The sequence below is a fragment of the Somniosus microcephalus genome, chromosome 2, assembly GCF_052327205.1.
Source record: "Somniosus microcephalus isolate GS21.2 chromosome 2, FLI_Smic_1.0, whole genome shotgun sequence".
Classification (NCBI taxonomy): Eukaryota; Metazoa; Chordata; class Chondrichthyes; order Squaliformes; family Somniosidae; genus Somniosus; species Somniosus microcephalus.
In genome coordinates, this window is record NC_140988.1 from 56,820,379 (window position 1) to 56,844,343 (window position 23,965).

Here is a 23,965-nt window from a genome sequence, read left to right on the forward strand (position 1 = left end):
GTGCTCACTCCTCTACTCCCGTGTTGTGCTCACTCCTCTACTCCCGCAACGTGCTCACTCCTCTACTCCCGCACCGTGCTTACTCCTCTACTCCCGCACTGCGCTCACTCCTCTACTCCTGCACTGTGCTCACTCCTCTACTCCCGCACTGTGCTCACTCCTCTACTCCCGCACTGTGCTCACACCACGACTCTCGCACTGTGCTCACTCCTCTACTCCCGCACTGTGCTCACTCCTCTACGCCCATGCTCTGCTCACTCCTCTACTCCCGCACTGTGCCCCCTCCTCTATTCCCGCACTGTGCTCACTCCTCTACTCCCGCACTGTGCTCAATCCTCTACTCCCGCACTGTGCTCACACCTCTACTCCCGCACTGTGCTCACTCCTCTACTCCCGCACTGTGCTCACTCCTCTACTCCCGCACTGTGCTCACTCCTCTACTCCCGCACAGTGCTCACTCCTCTTCCCCCGCACTGTGCTCCTCCTCTACCCCCGCACTGTGCTCACTCCTCTACTCCCGCACTGTGCTCACTCCTCCACCCCCGCACTGTGCTCACTCCTCTACCCCCGCACTGTGCTCACTCCTCTACCCCCGCACCGTGCTCACTCCTCTGCTCTCGTGCTGTGCTCACTCCTCTGCTCCCGCACTGTGCTCACTACTCTACTCCCGCACTGTCCTCACACATCTACTCCCGCACTGTGCTCACTCCTCTACTCCCGCACTGTGCTCACTCACCAACTCCCGCACTGTGCTCTCTCCTCTACTCCCGCACTGTGCTCACTCCTCTACTCCCGCACTGTGCTCACTCCTCTACTCCCGCACTGTGCTCACTCCTCTTCCCCCGCACTGTGCGCCCTCCTCTACCCCCGCACTGTGCTCACTCCTCTACTCCCGCACTGTGCTCACTCCTCTACCCCCGCACTGTGCTCACTCCTCTACCCCCGCACTGTGCTCACTCCTCTACCACCGCACCGTGCTCACACCTCTACTCCCGCACTGTGCTCACTCCTCTACTCCCGCACTGTGCTCACTCCTCTACCACCGCACCGTGCTCACTCCTCTACCCCCGCACTGTGCTCACTCCTCTACTCCCGCACTGTGCTCACTCCTCTACCCCCGCACTGTGCTCACACCTCTACTCCCGCACTGTGCTCACTCCTCTACTCCCGCACTGTGCTCACTCCTCTACTCCCGCACTGTGCTCACTCCTCTACTCCCGCACAGTGCTCACTCCTCTTCCCCCGCACTGTGCTCCTCCTCTACCCCCGCACTGTGCTCACTCCTCTACTCCCGCACTGTGCTCACTCCTCCACCCCCGCACTGTGCTCACTCCTCTACCCCCGCACTGTGCTCACTCCTCTACCCCCGCACCGTGCTCACTCCTCTGCTCTCGTGCTGTGCTCACTCCTCTGCTCCCGCACTATGCTCACTACTCTACTCCCGCACTGTGCTCACTCCTCTACTCCCGCACTGTGCCCCCTCCTCTACTCCCGAACTGTGCTCACTCCTGTACACCCGCACTGTGCTCACTCCTCTACTCCCGCACTGTGCCCCCTCCTCTACTCCCGCACTGTGCTCACTCCTGTACACCCGCACTGTGCTCACACATCTACTCCCGCACTGTGCTCACACCTCTACTCCCGCGCTGTGCTCACTCCTCTACTCTCGCACTGTGCTCACTCCTCTACTCCCGCACTGTGCTCACACCTCTACTCTCGCACTGTGCTCACTCCTCTACTCCCGCACTGTGCTCACTACTCTACTCCCGCACTGTGCTCACACCTCTACTCACGCACTGTGCTCACTCCTCTACTCCCGCACTGTGCTCACTCCTCTACGCCCATGCTCTGCTCACTCCTCTACTCCCACACTGTGCCCCCTCCTCTACTCCCGCACTGTGCTCGCTCCTCTACTCCCGCACTGTGCTCACTCCTCTACTCCCGCACTATGCTCACTCCTCTACTCCCGCACTGTGCTCACTCCTGTTCTCCCGCACTGTGCTCACTTCTCTACTCCCGCACTGTGCTCACACCTCTACTCCCGCACTGTGCTCACGCCACTACTCTCGCACTGTGCTCACTCCTCTACTCCCGCACCGTGCTCACTCCTCTACTCCCGTGTTGTGCTCACTCCTCTACTCCCGCAACGTGCTCACTCCTCTACTCCCGCACCGTGCTTACTCCTCTACTCCCGCACTGCGCTCACTCCTCTACTCCTGCACTGTGCTCACTCCTCTACTCCCGCACTGTGCTCATTCCTCTACTCCCGCACTGTGCTCACACCACGACTCTCGCACGGTGCTCACTCCTCTACTCCCGCACTGTGCTCACTCCTCTACGCCCATGCTCTGCTCACTCCTCTACTCCCGCACTGTGCCCCCTCCTCTATTCCCGCACTGTGCTCACTCCTCTACTCCCGCACTGTGCTCAATCCTCTACTCCCGCACTGTGCTCACACCTCTACTCCCGCACTGTGCTCACTCCTCTACTCCCGCACTGTGCTCACTCCTCTACTCCCGCACTGTGCTCACTCCTCTACTCCCGCACTGTGCTCACTCCTCTCCTCCCGCACTGTGCTCCCTCCTCTACCCCCGCACTGTGCTCACTCCTCTACCCCCGCACTGTGCTCACTCCTCTACCCCCGCACCGTGCTCACTCCTCTGCTCTCGTGCTGTGCTCACTCCTCTGCTCCCGCACTGTGCTCACTACTCTACTCCCGCACTGTCCTCACACATCTACTCCCGCACTGTGCTCACTCCTCTACTCCCGCACCGTGCTCACTCCTCTACTCCCGCACTGTGCTCACTCCTCTACTCCCGCACTGTGCTCACTCCTGTACTCCCGCACTGTGCTCACTCCTCTACTCCCGCACTGTGCTCACTCCTCTACTCCCGCACCGAGCTCACTCCTCTACTCCCGCACTGTGCTCACTCCTCTACTCCCGCACTGTGCTCACTACTCTACTCCCGCACTGTGCTCACACATCTACTCCCGCACTGTGCTCACACCTCTACTCCCGCGCTGTGCTCACTCCTCTACTCTCGCACTGTGCTCACTCCTCTACTCCCGCACTGTGCTCACACCTCTACTCTCGCACTGTGCTCACTCCTCTACTCCCGCACTGTGCTCACTACTCTTCTCCCGCACTGTGCTCACACCTCTACTCACGCACTGTGCTCACTCCTCTACTCCCGCACTGTGCTCACTCCTCTACGCCCATGCTCTGCTCACTCCTCTACTCCCGCACTGTTCCCCCTCCTCTACTCCCGCACTGTGCTCGCTCCTCTACTCCCGCACTGTGCTCACTCCTCTACTCCCGCACTATGCTCACTCCTCTACTCCCGCACTGTGCTCACTCCTCTACTCCCGCACTGTGCTCACTTCTCTACTCCCGCACTGTGCTCACACCTCTACTCCCTCACTGTGCTCACTCCACTACTCTCGCACTGTGCTCACTCCTCTACTCCCGCACCGTGCTCACTCCTCTACTCCCGTGTTGTGCTCACTCCTCTACTCCCGCAACGTGCTCACTCCTCTACTCCCGCACCGTGCTTACTCCTCTCCTCCCGCACTGCGCTCACTCCTTTACTCCTGCACTGTGCTCACTCCTCTACTCCCGCACTGTGCTCACTCCTCTACTCCTGCACTTTGCTCACTCCTCTACTCCCGCACTGTGCTCACTCCTCTACTCCTGCACTGTGCTCACTGCTCTACTATCGCAGTGTGCTCACTCCTCTTCTCCCGCACTGTGCTCACTCCTCTACTCCCGCACTTTGCTCTCTCCTCTACTCCCGCACTATGCTCAATCCTCTACACCCGCACTGTGCTCACTCCTCTACTCTCGCGCTGTGCTCACTCCGCTACTCCCGCACTGTGCTCACTCCTCTACGCCCGCACTGTGCTAACTCCTCTACACCTGCACTGTGCCCACACCTCTACTCTCGCACTGTGCTCACTCCTCTACTCCCGCACTGTGCTCACTCCTCTACGCCCATGCTGTGCTCACTCCTCTACTCCCGCAACGTGCTCACTCCTCTACTCTCGCACTGTGCTCACTCCTCTACTCCCGCACTCTGCTCACACCTCTACTCTCGCACTGTGCTCACTCCTCTACTCCCGCACTGTGCTCACTACTCTACTCCCGCACTGTGCTCACACCTCTACTCACGCACTGTGCTCACTCCTCTACTCCCGCACTGTGCTCACTCCTCTACGCCCATGCTCTGCTCACTCCTCTACTCCCGCACTGTGCCCCCTCCTCTACTCCCGCACTGTGCTCGCTCCTCTACTCCCGCACTGTGCTCACTCCTCTACTCCCGCACTATGCTCACTCCTCTACTCCCGCACTGTGCTCACTACTCTAATCCCGCACTGTGCTCACTTCTCCACTCCCGCACTGTGCTCACACCTCTACTCCCGCACTGTGCTCACTCCACTACTCTCGCACTGTGCTCACTCCTCTACTCCCGCACCGTGCTCACTCCTCTACTCCCGTTTTGTGCTCACTCCTCTACTCCCGCAACGTGCTCACTCCTCTACTCCCGCACCGTGCTCACTCCTCTACTCCCGCACTGCGCTCACTCCTCTACTCCTGCACTGCGCGCTCCTCTACTCCCGCACTGTGCTCACTCCTCTACTCCCGCACTGTGCTCACTCCTCTACTCCTGCACTGTGCTCACTCCTCTACTCCCGCACTGTGCTCACTCCTCTACTCCCGCACTTTGCTCTCTCCTCTACTCCCGCACTATGCTCAATCCTCTACACCCGCACTGTGCTCACTCCTCTACTCTCGCGCTGTGCTCACTCCGCTACTCCCGCACTGTGCTCAATCCTCTACACCCGCACTGTGCTCACTCCTCTACTCTCGCGCTGTGCTCACTCCTCTACTCCCGCACTGTGCTCACTCCTCTACGCCCATGCTGTGCTCACTCCTCTACTCCCGCAACGTGCTCACTCCTCTACTCCCGCACTGTGCTCAACCCTTTACTCCCGCTCTTTGCTCACTCCTCTACTCCCGCATTATGCTCACTCCTCTACACCCGCACTGTGCTCACTCCTCTACTCCCGCACTGTGCTCACTCCTCTACTCCCGCACTGTGCGCCCTCCTCTACTCCCGCACTGTGCTCACTCCTCTACTCCCGCACTGTGCTCACTCCTCTACTCCTGCACTGTGCTCACTCCTCTACTCCTGCACTGTGCTCACTCCTCTACTCCCGCACTGTGCTCACTCCTCTACTCCCGCACTGTGCGCCCTCCTCTACTCCCGCACTGTGCTCACTCCTCTACTCCCGCACTGTGCTCACTCCTCTACTCCCGCACTGTGCTCACTCCTCTACTCCTGCACTGTGCTCACTCCTCTACCCCCGCACTGTGCTCACTCCTCTACTCCTGCACTGTGCTCACTCCTCTACACCCGCACTGTGCTCACTCCTCTACTCCGCACTGATCTCACTCCTCTGCTCCCGCACTGTGCACACGCCTCTACTCCCGCACTGTGCTCACTCCTCTACTCCCGCACTGATCTCACTCCTCTGCTCCCGCACTGTGCACACGCCTCTACTCCCGCACTGTGCTCACTCCTCCACTCCCGCACTGATCTCACTCCTCTGCTCCCGCACTGTGCCCCCTCCTCTACTCCCGCACTGTGCTCACACCTCTACTCCCGCACTGAGCTCACTCCTCTATTCCCGCACTGTGCTCACTCCTCTACTCCCGCACTGTGCTCACTCCTCTACTCCCGCACTGTGCTCACACCTCTACTCCCGCACAGTGCTCACTCCTCTACTCCGCACTGTGCTCAATCCTCTACACCCGCACTGTGCTCACTCCTCTACTCCCGCACTGTGCTCAATCCTCTACACCCGCACTGTGCTCACTCCTCTACTCCCGCACTGTGCTCACTCCTCTACTCCCGCACCGTGCTCAGTCCTCTACTCCCGCACCATGCTCACTCCTCTACTCCCGCACCATGCTCACTCCTCTACTCCCGCACTGTGCTCACTCCTCTACTCCCGCACTGTGCTCACTCCTCTACTCCCGCACTGTGCTCACTCCTCTACTCCCGCACTGTGCTCACTCCTCTACTCCCGCACTGTGCTCTCTCCTCTACTCCCGCAATGTGCTCACTCCTCTACTCCCGCACTGTGCTCAATCCTCTACACCCGCACTGTGCTCACTCCTCTACTCCCGCACTGTGCTCACTCCTCTACTCCCGCACCGTGCTCAGTCCTCTACTCCCGCACCATGCTCACTCCTCTACTCCCGCACTGTGCTCACTCCTCTACTCCCGCACTGTGCTCACTCCTCTACTCCCGCACTGTGCTCACTCCTCTACTCCGGCACTGTGCTCCCTCCTCCACTCCCGCATCGTGCTCACTCCTCTACTCCCGCACGGTGCTCACTCCTCTACACCTGCACCATGCTCACTCCTCTACTCCCGTGCTGTGCTCACTCCTCTACTCCCGTGCTGTGCTCACTCCTCTACTCCCGCAACGTGCTCACTCCTCTTTTCCCGCACTGTGCTCAATACTTTACTCCCACACTTCGCTCACTCCTCTACTCCCGTACTGGGCTCACTCCTCTACCTGCGCACTGCGCGCTCCTTTACTCCCGCATTATGCTCACTCCTCTACTCCCACACTGTGCTCACTTCTCTACACCCGCACTGTGCTCACTCCTCTACCCCCGCACTGTGCTCACTCCTCTACCCCCACACCGTGCTCACTCCTCCACTCCCGCACCCTCCTCACTCCTCTACTCCCGCACCATGCTCACTCCTCTACTCCCACACCGTGCTCACTCCTCTACTCTCATGCTGTGCTCACTCCTCTACTCCCGCAACGTGCTCACTCCTCTCCTCCCGCACTGTGCTCACTCCTCTGCTCCCGCACTGCGCTCACACCTCTACTCCCGCACTGCGCTCACTCCTCTACTCCCGCACTGTGCTCACTCCTCTACTCCCGCAATGTGCTCTCTCCTCTACTCCCGCACTTTGCTCACTCCTCTACTCCCGCACTGTGCTCACGACTCTACTCCCGCACTGTGCTCACACCTCTACTCCCGCACTGTGCTCACTCCTCTGCTCTCGCACTATGCTCACTCCTCTACTCCCGCACCGTGCTCACTCCTCTACTACCGTGTTGTGCTCACTCCTCTACTCCCGCAACTTGCTCACTCCTCTACTCCCACACTGTGCTCAATCCTTTACTCCCGCACTTCGCTCACTCCTCTACTCCCGTACTGTGCTCACTCCTCTACTTCCGCACTGCGCGCTCCTCTGCTCCCGTACTGTGCTCACTCATCTACTCCTGCACTGTGCTCACTCCTCTACTCCCGCACTGTGCTCACTTCTCTACACTCGCACTATTCTCACTCCTCTACTCCCGCACTGTGCTCACTCCTCTACTCCCGCACTGTGCTCACTCCTCTACTCCCGCACTGTGCTCACTTCTCTACACCCGCACTGTTCTCACTCCTCCACTCTCGCACTGTGCTCACTCCTCTACTCCCGCACTGTGCTCACTCCTCTACTCCCGCACTTTGCTCACTCCACTACCCCCGCACTGAGCTGACTCCTCTATTGCCGCACTGTGCTCACTCCTCTACTCCCGCACTTTGCTCACTCCACTACCCCCGCAATGAGCTGACTCCTCTATTGCCGCACTGTGCTCACTCCTCCACGACCGCCAGGTGCTAACTCCTATACTCCCGCACTGTTCTCTCTCCTCTACTCCCGCACTGTGCTCACTCCTCTACCCCCGCACTGAGCTCACTCCTTTATTCCCGCACTGTGCTCACTCCTCTACTCACGCACCGTTTTCACTCCTATAATCCTGCACTTTTCTCACTCCTCTACTCCCGCACCGTTTTTACTCCTCTACTCCCGCACTGTGCTCACTCGTCCACTACCGCAGTGTGCTCTCTCCTCTATTCCCGCACTGTGCCCCCTCCTCTATTCCCGCACTGTGCTCACTCCTCTACTCCCGCACTGTGCTCAATCCTCTACTCCCGCACTGTGCTCACTCCTCTACTCCCGCCCAGTGCTCACTCCTCTTCCCCCGCACTGTGCTCACTCCTCTACCCCCGCACTGTGCTCACTCCTCTACTCCCGCACTATGCTCACTCCTCTACCCCCGCACTGTGCTCACTCCTCTACCCACGCACTGTGCTCACTCCTCTACGCCCGCACCGTGCTCACTCCTCTGCTCTCGTGCTTTGCTCACTCCTCTACTCCCGCAACGTGCTCACTCCTCTACTCCCGCACTGTGCTCACTCCTCTGCTCCCACACTGTGCTGACTACTCTACTCCCGCACTGTCCTCACACATCTACTCCCGCACTGTGCTCACTCCTCTACTCCCGCACTGTGCCCCCTCCTCTACTCCCGCACTGTGCTCACTCCTGTACTCCCGCACTGTGCTCACTCCTGTACTCCCGCACTGTGCTCACTCCTCTACTCCCGCACTGTGCTCACTACTCTACTCCCGCACTGTGCTCACACATCTACTCCCGCACTGTGCTCACACCTCTACTCCTGCGCTGTGCTCACTCCTCTACTCTCGCACTGTGCTCACTCCTCTACTCCCGCACTGTGCTCACACCTCTACTCTCGCACTGTGCTCACTCCTCTACTCCCGCGCTGTGCTCACTACTCTACTCCCGCACTGTGCTCACACCTCTACTCACGCACTGTGCTCACTCCTCTACTCCCGCACTGTGCTCACTCCTCTACGCCCATGCTCTGCTCACTCCTCTACTCCCGCAGTGTGCCCCCTCCTCTACTCCCGCACTGTGCTCGCTCCTCTACTCCTGCACTGTGCTCACTCCTCTACTCCCGCACTATGCTCACTCCTCTACTCCCGCACTGTGCTCACTCCTCTACTCCCGCACTGTGCTCACTTCTCTACTCCCGCACTGTGCTCACACCTCTACTCCCGCACTGTGCTCACTCCACTACTCTCGCACTGTGCTCACTCCTCTACTCCCGCACCGTGCTCACTCCTCTTCTCCCGTGTTGTGCTCACTCCTCTACTCCCGCAACGTGCTCACTCCTCTACTCCCGCACCGTGCTCACTCCTCTACTCCCGCACTGCACTCACTCCTCTACTCCTGCACTGCGCGCTCCTCTACTCCCGCACTGTGCTCACTCCTCTACTCCCGCACTGTGCTCACTCCTCTACTCCCGCACTGTGCTCACTCCTCTACTCCCGCACTCTGCTCACTCCTCTACTCCCGCACTGTGCTCACTCCTCTACTCCTGCGCTGTGCTCACTGCTCTACTATCGCAGTGTGCTCACTCCTCTTCTCCCGCACTGTGCTCACTCCTCTACTCCCGCACTTTGCTCTCTCCTCTACTCCCGCACTATGCTCAATCCTCTACACCCGCACTGTGCTCACTCCTCTACTCTTGCGCTGTGCTCACTCCGCTACTCCCGCACTGTGCTCACTCCTCTACGCCCATACTGTGCTCACTCCTCTACTCCCGCAACGTGCCCCCTCCTCTACTCCCGCACTGTGCTCTCTCCTCTACTCCCGCAATGTGCTCACTCCTCTGCTCCCCCACTGTGCTCACTCCTCTACACCCACACTGTGCTCACTCCTCTACTCCCGCATTGTGCTCACTCCTCTACTCCCGCACTGTGCCCCCTCCTCTACTCCCGCACTGCGCTCTCTCCTCTACTCCCGCACCGTGCTCACTCCTCTACACCCACACTGTGCTGACTCCTCTACTCCCGCACTGTGCTCACTACTCTTCTCCCGCACTGTGCTCCCTCCTCCACTCCCGCACTGTGCTCACTCCTCTACTCCCGCTCTGTGCTCACTCCTCTACTCCCGCACTGTGCTCACTACTCTATTCCCGCACTGTGCTCACTCCTCTACTCCCGCACTGTGCTCACTCCTCTACTCCTGCACTGTGCTCACTCCTCTACTCCCGCACTGTGCTCACTCCTCTACTCCCGCACTGTGCTCACTCCTCTACTCCCGCACTGTGCCCACTCCTCTACTCCCTCACTGTGCTCACTCCTCTACTCCCGCACTGTGCTCACTCCTCTACTCCCGCACTGTGCTCACTCCTCTACTCCCGCACTGTGCTCATTCCTCTACTCCCGCACTGTGCTCACTCCTCTACTCCCGCACTGTGCTCACTCCTCTACTCCCGCACTGTGCCCACTCCTCTACTCCCTCACTGTGCTCACTCCTCTACTCCCGCACTGTGCTCACTCCTCTACTCCCGCACTGTGCTCACTCCTCTACTCCCGCACTGTGCTCATTCCTCTACTCCCGCACTGTGCTCACTCCTCTACTCCCGCTCTGTGCTCACTCCTCCACTCCCGCACCGTGCTCACTCCTCTACTCCCACACTGTGCTCACTCCTCTACTCCCGCACCCTGCGCACTCTAAACAGCAGTTTCTTACTCGATGCTGCTTCTCCCTTCTCCATTTTGCTGCCATGTATCTTGAGCCCTTGGAAAGCCAGCTGGTGGTCGTTGATTTGAAATCAGGCTCCCAACTGCACTGTGGGAGTCTGTCCTAATTATTATAATGATGTATCTCGCCTCTTGACTGTGGGAAACCGACACAGCACGCAACCTGCCACTCTAAATATGGCAGTCGGCAAGTTCGTGTTGTGCTGGAATTGGATTTGTGATTTTTTCTTTTTAACCCCGCCTGCCCGACCCGCTTCGGCCCGTCATGTGGTTGTGAGGGCTGGGGATCTGTTATAAATCCCTTGATGGCATCTGTGAATCTAGTGTGAATGAGGAGGCATTTTGGTTAAAAAAATTTACTTGGTTTCTATTTAAAGTTAAGTAGGTTCAGAAGGTATGCAAGGACAATGCTATATATGCACTCTTTTCCTAATTCTCGACTCATTCTACCATGCAGATGAAAACTACACCAGTTCACACATAATCATAAAGCAGCGCAGTAATTGGAATGGTTGGCACAAATAGTCAATGTTTCGGGATGTAGACATGAACATTAAATATGAAATTACCTGCAGGGCCATTTCAGTTTAATTTGACCAATAGCCAATATTTGTCCAATTTGATCATTTCACCTTTGAACTTTAAGGCCTAGAAATTCAGTATCGCCACGTTTGGGGCGCTATAGTCGAGCGTGCGCTAAATTTAGCGCCCGGCGCAAATTAACGCCACCTTCAGCGAAATTGACTTGCTTCGCCCCAAGAGGTTCTTGGTGCGCTAAATCAGGTGTGGCACGACTATCCTAAGGTGCTAAGCCGGAGAGGCGAGGCGCTACCACCGAGGGCGGGCGCAGCGCAGGTGCGGCCAGTTTGCGATTGCAGGCAGACACGCTGGCACCGGTGACCTCTTAAAGGGGGAGGGTTGATTTGGCTTGCAGCCACGCCCTGCACATTGGAGCCCTGATTCTCAGCCTGGACAGACCTGCTGCGACATTGTTACGCCTACGACCATGGAGAAGGCCAGGGAGCGAGCGCAGCGCTTCAGTGATGGGGCGCTGAAGGTTCTGGTTGGCGCAGTGGAGCGCAGGCGAGCTATCCTCTTTCCAGACAGTGGCAGGAGGCTGCTGCCCAATGAATATCGAGAAGCTTGGAGGGAGGTGGCGCACAGAGTGACCTCCAGCAGCACGGTCCCTAGGACACCAACACAATGCAGGAAGAAGTTCAACGACCTCACTCGGGTTGTCAGGGTGAGTACCCTTTCCAGTATCCTCTTCATCCCTGCATGTGCACCTCACTTTATGGCCAAAGGGTCCTGAAAGCCCCAATGCCCAGCCCTCATCCAACACCTATGGGCCTCTCATGAAACTCACATGCACATTCACCACTTTACACACTGTAAGGGCTATTCGACCATGGGAGGTACTGCAGCCAAGATCAGGGCTTCACACTGTAAGGGCTATTCGACCATGGGAGGCGCTGCAGCCAAGCTCAGGGCTTCACATTGTACTCAGAGCCCGTCCTTTCTCTTGCAGGGCAAGCTGGCCCACAATAGGAAGCAGCAGCAATGGACCGGGGGAGGCCGTCCTGAACTTAAAGACCTCAGCGATCTGGAGCAGCGAGTGGAACGGATTATGGCAGACCGGCTGATTGGCCCCATCGCCACTGGAGATGCCGACCCCGTTCTGGACAGCAATGGTAAGGTCATCACCTTTTTGACCTCTCTCTTTCCACTTGTGCCTCACACCAGCATCCTTTGCCACTATCGAACCAATGCAGTGCATTGCAGCACTCATGCCTCCCTCGCTGCCGCCCTGTCCTCACGCTAAAGCAACTCTTGTACCTCCCTGCTTTCAGATGCTGATTCGCCAGGTGAGGAGGCGGGCCCTCAAACTGCCACTGTGAGTGATTCGGAAGGCGAGGAGGAGGAAGAGGAAGCCGGAACATCAGTGCCACCCTCAGCCGAGGCAGCTCATGGCCATAATGGGGACACATCTTCCCTGGAGGGGAGCAGGGGGGAAGGGTCTGAGGAGGGTGAAGCTACAGAGCCCAGCGGGCTGCAGCAACATGGGGGGAGGGGTAGGGAAGCTTGGCGGCCTTCTCCCCGGAGGGAAAGTGTGGCCGCCAGTCCTACTACAGTGAGCACAGAGGAGGTGCGGCTCCTTGCTGAAATGGGTGCCCAGGCGGAGCACAGGCACACTGAGCTCATGGCCGCAGTGGCAAGGATGCCTGACTCGATAGAGTCACTGGCAAGGAGTGTCCAGGACTTCGGCGCAGCACAGGCAAGGAGTGTCTAGGACATCGGCGCAGCACAGGCAAGGAGTCTGCAGGACTTCGGTGCAGCACAGGCGGCTTCCAGCCAAGTGCTTAGTCGTGCCATGCAGTCACTGGCTGGTCTGATGCAGACACAGATCAGGGCCACACGAGCACTAACTGCTGCCACCCTCGCTGGATCGGGCAGGATTTGCCGGGGCCCTCACTGCGCCGCAGCACGCCAGCAGTCTGTGCTTCAGCAGATTGCTGTGCATGCTTCAGTGCTGCCCCATGCGAGTGCCAGTGTCTCGTCCGACCAGGGAGTGCCTGTGCTCTGTCAGGTTGGCAGCATTCCTGCTGCCAACACTGTCACTCCTCCACTGCAGCTGCCACCACCCGTAGGGCAGACTGCTGCCTCCCATGCAGAGTTTGAGCAGTCAGCAGCCGGGCCCTCCAGGCCCAGAGCTGGTCCAGGCCGTCCCCCAAGGGCATCTGCCAACTCACTATCTGACACTCAGCAGCCTTCCCCCAGCCTTGCTGCAGCCACTGGGGTCCCATTGCGGAGAAGCTGCAGGGTGGGAAGGGGCCAATCTCGCACGCGAGCAGATCACCCTCGCAGGCCAAAAAGTAGGAGGTGTGGCAAAATGCTCTGATTTTTTTTCGTGAAGGTCGGGATCATGGTCATTTTTGGTTAACTCTTTTGTTCATTGTCTCCAGGTTGTGAGAGCCAGTTATGTGTCTGACTGTTTTTTTGGGGGTTTCTCTGTATTTGTTTGTCATGCGGGAAGGGCACAGAGTTTGTTAAATAAATAATTGTCTTTATTCAGATTGTGCATGTTTGCTCTTTGAACTATTTGTTGCCTTGACCGGCTCAGGGTTTGCGGACCGGTTCCATTCTTGTTCTTTCAATGGCACAAGCCATTCCCTCAGAGGGGGCCTAGAACCGACTTGCAATAAGCCGCTGATGGATGGCCCTTGCACTTTGTGCCTTCCTCCCATCTTGGTGCTCCTCCTCCTCCTCCTCTGGTGGTCCTCCAATGTCTGCTGGCAGTGGCTGAATCCTGAGGATAGCCAGGTTGTGCAGCATGCAGCACACTACAACAAAATGGGAGACTCGCTCAGGCGAGTACTGAAGGACTCCCCCGGAATGGTCCAGACAGCGGAACCATTGCTTTAGCACGCCAATTGTGTGCTCAATGATGTTCCTGGTCGCTTGATGGCTGTCATTGTATCGTTCTTTAGCAGGGGTGCTGGGCGCACAGAGCGGGGTCATCAGCCAGGTGCACAAAGGATAGCCCTTGTCCCCGAGAAGCCAGCCTCCTGGGTGAGCCGGGGCTTCGAAAAGGTCTGCCACAGAAGTCTGGCGCAGGATGAAGGCGTCGTGGCTGCTGCCTGGAAAGCGGGCATTGACAGCTAGTATCAGCTGTCTGTGGTCACACACCAACTGCACGTTCAACGATTGGAACCCCTTCCGGTTGCGGTAATCCTCAGCATTCTCTAGAGGCATCCGCAAAGCCACATGCGTGCAGTCAATGGCGCCCTGGACCATGGGGAAGCCCGCTATTCTTGCAAATCCCATTGCACGCTCCTGCTTCTTGTCCAGGGTAGGAAATGTACTGACGTCGCCTTTTGAAGAGGGCATTCATGACTTGGCGGATGCAGCAATGCACCTCGAACTGGGAGACATTGGCAATGTCCCCAGTAGCGGATTGGAAGGAGCCGGTGGCATAGAAGTTGAGAGCCACTGTCACCTTCACTGCCACCGACAGAGACGTCCTGCTCCTCAGCTGAGGCTGCAGATCTGTCTGAAGCAGGTGGCAGATCTCAGTGACCACCTCCCTTCTGAATCGAAGACTCCGAATACACTGCTCCTCAGACATGTTGAGGTATGAGAACTGCTGGCGGTATACCCTGGGAGGGTAAGGCCTCCTGTGCCAACGCCTGTTGGCCCTCCTCCGTCTGGCCATGATTGGCACTCTCTCTCGGCGTCTCTGAGCCCTCTCAATGCAATGGAGAAACCCAACGTTTCCACCCATTGCAGCCCCCATTATGTGTGGCCACTCAAGGCTATGGCACTGAAAAATCAATCCAACTGCAAAGTTCTGGGCCGAAGCCAGAAGTACCTGTGCGAGCGCTGAGTCAAAGCAGAAAGCTCTCTCCCTTTGTCTCTCTGCAAATCTCTCTCTCTCTCACACAGAAGGAGTGGTCAAAAATGGCTACCACTAAGAAGGCAGGAAGAGCCCCCTTTAAATAGCGCCCCCCCAGCCCCACAGCGACTGGGAACCGTTCCACTCAACCAGTCGCTGGGAGCGCCAGGCGGAAAGAAGGGCGGCGCCACTGAAGTTCCGGTTCGGGGCGCACCAAGGGCATTGCACCATGAAATGACATCAGGATCTGCGCGTGCAGCTGAGTGGGCATTGCGGTTTTGCGCCGCCGCTAAATGTCCGCTCAATTTCGCGAGAGGCGCAGTTCGCGCCGTGCCCGGGTGCTAGCCACTTCGCGCCCCACTTATCGCCCTCTTAAGGCACTAGTGGCTGGCGCTAACAACTGAATTTCTCCCCCTAAGTTTTTAGCATTCATCGTTCACCAGCTACAGTAAATTCTGGTCCATTGTCTTTATTCTGCCATTGCTTTCCTATTGTGGATTCCATGAAACCCAATGCTGTCTGTTGCTTAGGTTGAGGGGAAGATTCTCGCACTGGTGGATTGCTGAGCAGCATTCAGTCCCTTGTTGTATACTAGGAAGGATGGCTGTGATTTTTTTTGGCTTACAATGTTGCTTGACCTGATTTCAAAGAAAAATCTGATCCCTGATAACATCGAGGTTATTGAATATCAGAGGACCTCAAAATATCAAACCTAGTTTCGCATGAAACTCAAGATTACCTTGTAAGTAATATTTGCAGTTGTACTCAGTATCACAAATAGTAGTAAGGCTGATGTTACTAAACACTGTAGAAGGTTACACTGGTATACTGAGAGACAATACTATGATAATATGGGCTAAAAATTCAGTTTGGGGCGCCCAGCTCGCCTGGGCGCCGGAATTACCGCTGCGCGCGGAGCCACTTGCGCCATCGGGATATTCAGTTTCAGCGCCCCAAATGGAAGCCGGCCGCTAAACAAGGCTTTAGGCGCCCCGCTTGAGGCGCTGAAACTGAATTTCGGCACACAAAGTGCCGCAGCGCCACCCGCTGCGGCACGGCACGCTGCGGTACTGCAGGCCTTCCTCCCACTGTTAAGGGGGAGGTGCCTGCAACAGCACGATCCCCGCTCGCGAGTGCCGGCAAATGAGCCCGGCACCAAGGAGAAGTGCCGGGCTCTCGGGAAACAGCCGGCAATGCCGCGGGGGGCGGTGTAGGAGGCCGGGGACGAAGGTGCGGGCAGGCGGCCGCCGAAAAACCGGCCGGCCGCACCTCCACCTTAACTCGCCCCACTACCGCCACAGGTAGGCCCCTGTGTACCGGTCGCTATTTGCGGCCGGCGCGGAAGAGGCGGCTGCGACCTAATATGGCGCTCGGGGCGGTAGCGGGGCACTGCGCACACCGATGACGTCATCGGTGGCGGCGCAGCGCTACAGGCTAACGCCGCCATTAGCGCCCCGCTAAATATCGCGGTGGTTGTGGCCAGAGGCGCAAAAGCCCTCTTTGGGCACAAACTGGTGGCGCAGGCCACTGAATTTCTAGGCCTATATGTATTACTACATTAAGGGGGAGAAATTGGGTGAGTAGCGCCACCTGTTAGCGCCTAAAGAGGCAGTCAGTGGCTGTAGCGCCACTGGCTGCGTCTCCGGCGATATTCAGTAGGGGCACTAATGGTGGCATTAGGCATTTGCGCTGCGCCGCCACCGATGACGTCATCGGTGTGCGCAGCGCCCCATTCGTGCCCCGTTCACAATATTTGGTAGCGAACGCCGCAGTTGCACCGCTCGCTACCCGTGCCCGGTTCACGGGGCCTTACTGTGCCAGCAAAGGCGCAAGTTAAGGTGGAGGTGCGGGGCGGCCGCTTTTTCGGCGGCCGCCTGCCAGCACCTCTGTCCCCGGCCTCCTAACCCACCCCCCGCGGCATTGCCGGCTGTTTCCCGAGAGCCCGGCACTTCTCCTTGGTGCCGGGCTCATTTGCCGGCACTCGCGATCAGGGATCGCGCTGTTGCAGGCACCTCCCCCTTAACAGTGGGAGGAAGGCCTGCAGTACTGCAGCGTGCCGTGCCGCAGCATGTGGCGCTGTGGCACGTTGCGCTGCGATATTCAGTTTCAGCGCCATAAGAGGGCGCGGAGCGCCTCGAGCCTCGCCCCGTCTCCCTCGAGGGGCACTGAAACTGAATTTCTGGCGATCGGTATCACACCGATCGCTGCGCTAAATCCTGCGCTTAGCCGACTTTTGCGCCACTTTGGTGCCCCGACCCAATTTCTAGGCCTAATAAAGGTATTAAGGCCTAGAAATTCAGTATAGCCACTTTTGGGGCGGTAAAGTCGGGCGGCCGCTAAAGTTTGCGCCCGGCGCAAAGTCGCGCCCCCTTCGCCGATATTCAGTCACATCGCCCCAAGAGGTTGCTGCTGCGCTAAAACAGGCGATGCACGACTATCTTTAGGCGCTAAGCCGGCGGTGCTGAGCGATAGCCCCGAGGCCGGGCACAGCGCAGGTGCGGCGAGTTCTTGATTGACGGCAGACACTCTGGCGCCGGTCATCTCTTAAAGGGGGAGGGTGTATTTGTTTGCCTACCACGCCCTGCACACTGAAGCCCTCAACCTAGGCCTGACCACTTCAGCTTCACCTGTACAACGCCCAGAACTATGGAGAAGGCCAGGGAGAGAGCGCAGCGCTTCAGTGACGGTGACCTGAGGCTGCTGGTTGGCGGAGTGGAGCGCAGGCGCCATGGCCTAGAAATTCAGTATAGCCACTTTTGGGGTGGTAAAGTCGGGCGGCCGCTAAAGTTTGCGCCCGGCGCAAAGTCGCGCCCCCTTCGCCGATATTCAGTCGCATCGCCCCAAGAGGTTGCTGCTGCGCTAAAACAGGTGATGCACGACTATCTTTAGGCGCTAAGCCGGCAGTGCTGAGCGATAGCCCCGAGGCCGGGCGCAGCGCAAGTGCGGCGAGTTCTTGATTGACGGCAGACACTCTGGCGCCGGTCATCTCTTAAAGGGGGAGGGTGTATTTGTTTGCCTGCCACACCCTGCACACTGAAGCCCTCAACCTAGGCCTGACAACTTCAGCTTCACCTGTACAACGCCCAGAACTATGGAGAAGGCCAGGGAGAGAGCGCAGCGCTTCAGTGACGGTGACCTGAGGCTGCTGGTTGGCGGAGTGGAGCGCAGGCGCCATGGCCTAGAAATTCAGTATAGCCACTTTTGGGGTGGTAAAGTTGGGCGGCCGCTAAAGTTTGCGCCCGGCGCAAAGTCGCGCCCCCTTCGCCGATATTCAGTCGCATCGCCCCAAGAGGTTGCTGCTGCGCTAAAACAGGCGATGCACGACTATCTTTAGGCGCTAAGCCGGCAGTGCTGAGCGATAGCCCCGAGGCCGGGCGCAGCGCAAGTGCGGCGAGTTCTTGATTGACGGCAGACACTCTGGCGCCGGTCATCTCTTAAAGGGGGAGGGTGTATTTGTTTGCCTGCCACACCCTGCACACTGAAGCCCTCAACCTAGGCCTGACAACTTCAGCTTCACCTGTACAACGCCCAGGACTATGGAGAAGGCCAGGGAGAGAGCGCAGCGCTTCAGTGACGGTGACCTGAGGCTGCTGGTTGGCGGAGTGGAGCGCAGGCGCCATGTTTTGTACCCAGAAGGTGGCAAGAGGCCGATGCCCAGCGCCTACCGGAAAGCCTGGAGGGAGGTGTCCAACAGGGTGTCTTCCAACAGCATGTTTGCCAGGACTCCTGTACAATGCCAGAAGAAGTTCAACGACCTCACTCGGATTGTCAGGGTGAGTACCCTTTCCAGTGTCCTCCTCATCCTTCCATGTGCACCTCACATTATGGGTAAAGGGACCTGAAAGCCCTAATGGCCAGCCCTCATCCAGCAGCTATGGGTCCGGCATGAAAATCAATTGCACATTCAGCACTTTACACACTGTACAAGCTATTCGACCATGGGAGGCATTGCAGACAAGATCAGGGCTACACACTGTCCAAGCTATTCGACCATGGGAGGCAGTGCAGACAAGATCAGGGCTACACACTGTCCAAGCTATTCGACCATGGGAGGCAGTGCAGACAAGATCAGGGCTACATACTGTCCAAGCTATTCGACCATGGGAGGCAGTGCAGACAAGATCAGGGCTACACACTGTCCAAGCTATTCGACCATGGGAGGCAGTGCAGACAAGATCAGGGCTACACACTGTACTTAGAGGGCATCCTTTCTCTTGCAGGCCAAGGTTGCACACAACCGGCGCAACCAAACTGAGACCGGGGGAGGCCGTCCTGACCTCAAAGAGCTCTCCGACCTCGACCAGCGTGTGGAGCGCATTATGGGAGGCCGGCTGATTGGCCCCGTCGCCACTGGAGATGCCGACCCTGTTCTGGGCACCAATGGTAAGGGCATCACCTTTTGGACCTCTCTCGTTCCACTTGCGCATCAGATCAGCATCCTTTGCCACTGTCCGACCAATGCGGTGAATGGCACCACGCATGCCTCCCTCGCTGCCGCCCTGTCCTCACTCTAAAGCTACTCTTGTGCCTTCCTGCTTTCAGATGGTGAATCGCCAGGTGAGGAGGCGGGCCCTCAAGCTGCCACTGTCAGCCCTTCGGAAGACGAGGAGGAGGAAGAGGAAGCCGGCCCATCAGTGCCACCCTCAGCCGTGCCAGCCCATGGCGATGTAGGGGACACGTCTTCCCTGGAGGGGAGCCGGAGGGAAGGGTCGGAGGAGAGTGAAGCTCCGGGGCCCAGTGGCCTGCAGCAACGCGGGAGGGGTGGGGAAGCTCAGCGGACTTCTCCCCAGAGGGTGAGTGCGGCCTCCAGTCCTGCGACGGTCAGCGCAGAGGAGGTGCGCCTCCTAGAGGAAATGGCCGTCCAGGCTGAGCGCAGGCACACTGAGCTCATGGCTGCAGTGGCAAGGATGGCTGACTCCATAGAGTCACTGGCAAGGAGTGTGCAGGAATTCGGGGCAGCACAGGCCAGGAATCTGCAACAATTCAGTGCAGCACAGGCCAGGAGTCTGGAACAGTTCAATGCAGCACAGGCCAGGAGTCTGCAGGACATCAATGCAGCACAGGCCAGCAGTCTGCAGGACATCGCGGCAGCACAGGCCAGGAGTCTGCAGGACTTCGCGGCAGCACAGGCGGCTTCTAGCCAAGTGCTCAGTCGTGCCGTCCATTCACTGGCTGGTGTGATGCGGACACAGACCAGGGCCACACGGGCACTAACTGCTGCCACCCTCGCTGGATCAGCCAGGCATCGCCAGGGCACTCGCCGCGCAGCAGCAGCCCAGCAGTCTGTCCTTCAGCTGTTTGCTGCGCATGCTGCAGTGCTGGCCCGTGCGAGTGCCAATGTGTCAGGCGACCAGCGAGCACCTGTGATCTGCCAGGTTGCCACCATTCCTGCAGCCGACACTGCCACTCCGCCACTGCAGCTGCCAGGAGCTGCTGGACACACTGCTGCCGCCCAGCCAGAGTTGGAGCAGTCAGCAGCCGGCCACTCCAAGGCCAGAGCTGGTGCAGGCCGACCCCCAAGGGCATCTGCCGTCTCGCCATCTGCCCCTCAGCAGCCTTCCCCCAGCCTTGCTGCAGCCACTGGGCTCCCATTGAGGAGGAGCAGCAGGGCGGGCAGGGGCCAGCTAAGGATGCGCAAGGCATCGCACTCGCAGGGCAAAAAGTAGAGGTATGCACAAATGCCTGGTGCTTGTTGGAAGGCCGACACTGGTGCAGTTGTTTTTGTGTAAGGCCGAGACTGGTGTCTATCTTTATTTGTGTAAGGCCGAGACTGGTGTCTATCTTTATTTGTGTAAGGCAGAGACTGGTGTCTATCTTTATTTGTGTAAGGCCGAGACTGGTGTCTATCTTTATTTGTGTAAGGCCGAGACTGGTGTCTATCTTTCTTTTTGTAAGGCCGAGACTGGTAGTTTTGTGTTTTTGGAGGGGGCTTCTCCACATGAGCATGTAATGTGGGAAGGGCAGAGGTTTTCAATAAATTTTTGTTGTTAAATTGCAGTGTGCATGGTTTTTTGGTTAAGTCCTGGTTGCCCTGCTCGGCTGAGGGCTTGTGGAGCGGCTACATTCATCTGCTGACATTGGCACAAGCCAGTCCCTGAGAGGGGGCCTAGAACCGACGTTCAATAAGCCGGCAACGGGCGGCCCTTGCACTTTGTGCCTCCCTCCTGTGCTGGTCCTCCTCCTCCTCCTCCTGCTCCTCCTCCTGAGGTGGTCCTCCAATCTGTGGTGGCAGTGGCTGAGTCCTGCGGATAGCCAGGTTGTGCAGCATGCAGCAAACGACCACGAAATGGGAGACTCGCTCCGGAGAATACTGCAGGGCTCCACCGGAACGATCGAGACAGCGGAACCGTTGCTTCAGGACGCCGATTGTTTGTTCAATGATGTTCCTGGTCGCTTGATGGCTCTCGTTGTATCGCTCTTCAGCAGGGGTGCTGGGCGCACGGAGCGGGGTCATCAGCCAGGTACACAAAGGATAGCCTTTGTCCCCGATAAGCCATCCTCGTGGGCGAGGCTGTGCCTGGAACATGTCTGCCAAAGAAGTCTGTCGCAGGATGAAGACATCGTGGCTGCTGCCTGGAAATCGGGCATTGACAGCTAGGATGACCTGCCTGTGGTCACACACCAGCTGTACGTTCAGCGAATGGTGGCCCTTCCGGTTGCGGTAATCCTCGGCATTCTCCAGAGGTGCCCGCAAAGCCACATGCGTGCAGTCAATGGCGCCCTGCACCATGGGGAAGCCCGCGAATGCTGCAAAGCCCATTGCATGCTGTTGCTGCTTGTCAAGGGCCATGGAGAAGGAGATGAACTGACGTCTCCTTCTGAAAAGGGCATTGGTCACCTGGCGGATGCAGCAATGCACGGCGAACTGGGAGATGTTGGCAATGTCCCCAGTAGCGGATTGGAAGGAGCCGGTGGCATAAAAGTTGAGAGCCACCGTCACCTTCACTGCCACCGACAGAGACGTCCTGCTCCTCAGCTGTGGCTGCAGATCAACGGCAAGCAGCTGGCAGATCTCTGTGACCACCTCCCTTCTGAATCGCAGCCTCCGAACACACTGCTCCTCAGACATGTTGAGATAGGAGAACTGCTGGCGGTATACCCTGGGTGGGTAAGGCCTCCTTTGCCGACGCCTGTTGCCCCCTCTCCATCTAACCAGGGCTGCCACTCTCTCACGGCGTCTGTGAGCCCTTTGGATGTAATTGAGAAAGCCAGCGTTGACACCCATTGCAGCCCCCATAATATGCTGGCAAACAGTGAGATGTCAATGAAGGCAAAAACTTTTTGAAAGCTGTGGCTTGAAGCCAGAAGTACCTGTCCGAGTGTTGGGCCAAAGCAGAAAGCTATCTACCTTGGTCTCTCTCCAAAGATCCGTTTCGCAAGAAGGTGTGCTGCAAAATGGCAGCCTTTTATATTGCAGGATGAGTGCCCTTTAATTTGCGCCCCCCGCGCCCCGCATTGGCTGAGCACCGTTCCACTTAACAGTCGCTAGGGGCGCCAGGTGCACAATGGGGTGGCGCGACTGAAGTTCCGGTTGGGGGCGCACAAAGGGCGTTGCACGAGGAAATGACGTCATGATCTGCACGCGCAGCTGAGCGCGCGCAAAGACTTTGCGCCGGCGCTAAATCTCCAGTGAAGTTGGGGCGAGGCGCAGTTCGCGCTGCGCCCGGGCGCTACCCGCCTAGCGCCCGACATCTACTCCTCCTAAGGCGCTAACGGCTGGCGCAGCCAACTGAATTTCTAGGCCTATATAAATGCATGGTGTGGAGATGCCGGAGTTGGACTGGGGTGGACAAATGTAAGAAGTCACACAACACCAGGTTATAGTCCAACAGCTTTATTTGAAATCACAAGCTTTCGGAGCGCTGCTCCTTCTTCAGGTGAAGTGGAGAAATGCATAAAGACACAGCTTATATAGTCAGAGAATCATGTCAGATGTTTACAGGTAACCTTTCCAACTGCCATTTATCGCACCTCGGCAGAGAGATAATCACAGCAGTCAAAGGTGTGAATGGTGTCCAAACAGGTCAGTCAGGGAAACATTACATCAAAGAACAATGAGGTGGGGTCACAAGGGGTCAAATATTGCAGATGCTGGGGTCTGTATGAAAAACAAAAAAACAGACAAAAAACATTTTTTTTGGCTGGAAATCACAGCAGGTCCGGCCGCATCTGTGTAGAGAGAACAAGCCAATGTCGACTCGAGTCTGGATGACGACGAACACCTCGCTAAGGCCATCCCCACGCCTCCACTACTCGCTTTCAAACAGCCGCCTAACCTCAAACAGACCATCGTTCGCAGCAAATTACCCAGCTTTCAGGAGAACAGCGACCACGACACCACACAACCCTGCCACAGCAACCTCTGCAAGACATGCCAGATCATCAACACAGATACCATCATCACACGTGAGGACACCACCCACCAGGTACATGGTACATACTCATGTGACTCGGCCAACGTTGTCTACCTCATACGTTGCAGGAAAGGATGCCCCGGAGCATGGTACATCGGCGAGACCATGCAGACACTGCGACAACAGATGAACGGACACCGCGCAACAATCACCAGGCAGGAGTGTTCCCTCCCAGTCGGGGAACACTTCAGCAGTCAAGGACATTCAGCCTCCGATCTTCGGGTAAGCATTCTCCAAGGTGGCCTTCGAGACACACGACAACGCAAAATCGTCGAGCAGAAACTGATAGCCAAGTTCCGCACTCATGAGGACGGCCTCAACCGAGATCTTGGGTTCATGTCACGCTACATGTAACCCCACCTGATGCAGGGTCATCCAGACTCGAGTCAACATTGGCTTGTTCTCTCTACACAGATGCGGCCGGACCTGCTGTGATTTCCAGCCAAACAAAATGTTTTTTGTCTGTTTTTTTGTTTTTCATACAGACCCCAGCATCTGCAATATTTGACCCCTTGTGACCCCACCTCATTGTTCTTTGATGTAATGTTTCCCTGACTGACCTGTTTGGACACCATTCACACCTTTGACTGCTGTGATTATCTCTCTGCCGAGGTGCGATAAATGGCAGTTGGAAAGGTTACCTGTAAACATCTGACATGATTCTCTGACTATATAAGCTGTGTCTTTATGCATTTCTCCACTTCACCTGAAGAAGGAGCAGCGCTCCGAAA